This window comes from Stegostoma tigrinum, chromosome 12 (genome assembly GCF_030684315.1).
Source record: "Stegostoma tigrinum isolate sSteTig4 chromosome 12, sSteTig4.hap1, whole genome shotgun sequence".
NCBI classification, from domain to species: Eukaryota; Metazoa; Chordata; class Chondrichthyes; order Orectolobiformes; family Stegostomatidae; genus Stegostoma; species Stegostoma tigrinum.
Window position 1 is genome coordinate 24,609,724 of NC_081365.1, and position 4,197 is coordinate 24,613,920.

Genomic DNA, 4,197 nt, shown 5'->3' on the forward strand with positions numbered 1-4,197 from the left:
TCACTGTGAATTAAATAATTCTTGTGTAATAGTGCCATCTCTCATTTTTAAGGAAAAATATGTCTGAAAGAATCAAAATCAATTACATTTTATCCATTACTACAAATTGCACTAAAAGGCAAGTTTATTCTTAGTTATCTTGAAGTGCTAAACGTATATTTGCACACGTGTTTTGCCTATTGCTCCTTGTGGCCATATATTTGCTTTGTGCCTTTGTTTAATGAAGGAAACAATTGTTAGGAATAATGTTTTTTATTCAATCACGAGATGAGGGCATCGCTGGCTAGGCAGCATTTATTGCCCATCCCTCAGTGCCCTGAGGGTAGTTAAGATTCAACCACATTGCTGTGGGTCTGGAGTCACATGTAGGCCAGACCAAGTAAGGATGGCAGTTTCCTCCCCTAAAGGACATTAGTGAACAAGAAGGGTTTTTTCAGACAATTGACTTGTTAATTCCTGATCTTTATTGAATTAAAATTCCACCATCTGCCATGGTGGGATTTGAAACCAGGTCACCAGAACATTATCTGGGTCTCTGGATTAACAGTCCAGCAAGAATACCATCAGGCCATTGCTCTCCCCTGAGATGTATAATTTGAAGTTTATATGTTGTGTGTCAAGGGGAGGGAGGCACGGTTTAGGTTTCAGTTTAGAGTTGTTCTTGTGATTTGGTACTGAGAAGCCTGGAGACTCCTTTTCTGTACAGGCACTTTTTAATGGGGTTTTACAAACTTGAATTAAAGATGTGAACATTAATAGTTTAGTGAATTTCAAAAACGTTATGGTAAAAGATCCTCTGCTGCTTAATAAGACATAAGACCATAAGACATAGGAGTGGAAGTAAGGCCATTCAGCCCATCGATTCCACTCCACCATTTAAATCATGGCTGATGGGCATTTCAACTCCGCTTCCCTGCACTCTCCCCGTAGCCCTTGATTCCTTATCAGATCAAGAACTTATCGATCTCTGCCTTGAAGGCATCTAATGTCCCGGCCTCCACTGCGCTCCATGGCAATGAATTCCAACACCCACCACTCTGGCTGAAGAAATGTCTCCTCATTTCCGTATTACATTTACCCCTCTAATTCTAAGGCTGTGCCCACGGGTCCTAGTCCCGCCGCCTAATGGAAGCAACTTCCCAGCGTCCACCCTTTCTAAGCCATACACTAACTTGTAAGTTTATATTAGATCTCCCCTCAACCTTCTAAACTCTAATGAATACAATCCCAGGATCCTCAGCCGTTCATCGTACGTTAAACGTACCATTCCAGGGATCATCCGTGTAAATCTCCGCTGGACACACTCCAGGGCCAGTATGTCCTTCCTGAGGTGTGGGGCCCAAAATTGGACACCGTATTCTAAATGGGACCTAACTAGATCTTTATAAAGTCTTGGAAGCACATCACTGCTTTTATATTCCAACCCTCTTGAGATAAACGATAACATTACATTCGCTTTCTTAATCACGGACACCACCTGCAAGTTAACGTTTAGGGAATCCTGGACCAACACTCCCAGATCCCTTTGTACTTCTGCTTTACGAATTTTCTCACTGTTTAGAAAATAGTCCATGCCTTATTCTTTTTTCCAAAGTGCAAAACCTCACATTTGCTCACGTTGAATTTCATCAGCCATTTCCTGGACCACTCTCCTGAAATGTCTAAATCTTTCTGCAGCCTCCCCACCTCCTCATTACTACTTGCCTGTCCACCTATCTTTGTATCATCGGCAAACTTCGCTAGAATGCCCCCAGTCCCTTCATCCAGATCATTAATATATAAAGTGAACAGCTGCGGCCCCAACACTGAACCCTGCGGGACACCACTCGTCACCAGTTGCCATTCCGATAAAGAGCCTTTTATCCCAACTCTCTGCCTTCTGTCAGACAGCCAATCTTCAATCCAAACCGGTAGCTCACTTCGAACACCATGGGCCCTCACCTTGCTCAGCAGCCTCCCATGAGGCACCTGATCAAAGACCTTTTGGAAGTCTAGATAGATAACATCCACTGGGTTTCCCTGGTCTAACATACTTGTTACCTCTCCAAAGAATTCTAACAAGTTTGTCAGGCACGACCTCCCCTTACTAAATCCATGCTGACTTGTTCTAATCTGACCCTGTACTTCCAGGAATTTAGAAATCTCATCCTTAACAATGGATTCCAGAATTTTACCAACAACCGAGGTTAGACTAATCGGCCTATAATTTTCCATCTTTTGCCTTGATCCTTTCTTAAACAAGGGGGTTACAACAGCAATTTTACAATCATCTGGGACTTTCACAGACTCCAATGACTTTTTGAAAGATCACGTCCAAAGCCTCCGCTATTTCCTCAGCACCTCCCTCAGAACTCTAGGATGTAGCCCATCCTAGCCCAAATATTTTATTCTTTTTGTGTGATAAATACACTGGCAGATTCGTGAATATTTTCAGTAATTGACCTCCACAACTTTTTGAAAAAAAGGCCTTCAAGTCTATCAAGGTGAGTTTCACTCTAGGATTTGTCTTGTCAGTATTACAGCAGTTGAGATCGTAACAATTATTGTGCTTCAAAAGAGCATTATTGACAATAAAAGCACTTTGGGGCATATTAAGATTATGAAAAGCGTAATCAACCTTTTTCATTGCAACCATGCCATTAATGAGAATTTCAGGAGATTGCATAAGGCTATTGTTTTTTCAGAGTGTTTGACACAATCAGTTTATCCTTCCTACTCAATGTGAATAGTGCAGAGAGAGGTTAAAACAGATGACTTTCCATATTAAGCAGAGGTTCACCTGCTCATCTGCCAATGTGGTATACTGCATCCATTGTACCCGGGGTGGCTTCCTCTACACTGGGGAAACCAAGCGGAGGCTTGGGGACCGCTTTGCAGAACACCTCCGCTCGGTTTGCGATAAACAACTGCACCTCCCAGTCATGAACCATTTTAACTCCCCCTCCCATTCTTTAGATGACATGTCCATCATGGGCCTCCTGCAGTGCCACAATGATGCCACCCGAAGGTTGCAGGAACAGCAACTCATATTCCGCTTGGGAACCCTGCAGCCCAATGGTATCAATGTGAACTTCACCAGCTTCAAAATCTCCCCTTCCCCCACCGCATCCCAAAACCAGCCCAGTTTATCCCCTCCCCCCACTGCACCACACAACCAGCCCAGCTCTTCCCCCCCACCCACTGCATCCCAAAACCAGTCCAGCCTGTCTCTGTCTCCCTAACCTGTTCTTCCTCTCACCCATCCCTTCCTCCCACCCCAAGCCACACCTCCATCTCCTACCTACTAACCTCATCCCACCTCCTTGACCTGTCCGTCTTCCCTGGACTGACCTATCCCCTCCCTACGTCCCCACCTATACTCTCCTCTCCACCTATCTTCTTTTCTGTTCATCTTCGGTCCGCCTCCCCCTCTCTCCCTATTTATTCCAGTTCCCTCTCCCCATCCCCCTCTCTGATGAAGGGTCTAAGCCCGAAACGTCAGCTTTTGTGCTCCTGAGATGCTGCCTGGCCTGTTGTGTTCACCCAGCTTCACACTTTATTATCTTCAAACAGCTGTTGCATTTTTTGCCCTGTTCTTGGCTTAAACTGCCTTCCAAATGGGCAAGAGTTAAGATTCCTGCCAGGTTCCAATTATTAAGCATTATTCAGTATTCTGTGATGCACTATAGGACCCTAGTGGTATCTAAACTGACATCCTGAGCCTTGCACCCATGTTTGTCTGTCAAATGAATGGCTATTTGGTTTTTGTGGGTGAGGGTGGAATAAAGAGAGGAGCAAGTGTAGCGGTGAGTACTGCAGAAATAACTTAAAACAAATTTTACAAGTGGGTTTGATGACCAGAATTGTCCCAAAACCACCCCTCCCACCTGCACCCAGCATGACCTTGCTGCTGACTATGTTTCTCGTGCTAAAAGGTGCACAAGGTCATCTGGTTGTGCTCTCAACCAGCATCTGATTTCTGAACGTCTATATTCAACTGAAGCCCATTAATAAAATTTGCCAGGCTCTGACTCTGTCTTCAGCAGGACTTCTGTTTGCTTCCAACAGCTCCCTTTTCTGTTCAACCACTGCACAACCCCATTTCCTCAGCTGAGTTAAAATATGATGTTATGAATAGACTTACAATTTTTAAAACCCAAAATACGGTTATGAGTAGTACCATTTTTGTCATAAAGTATAACTTTTTTTTAAACAAAG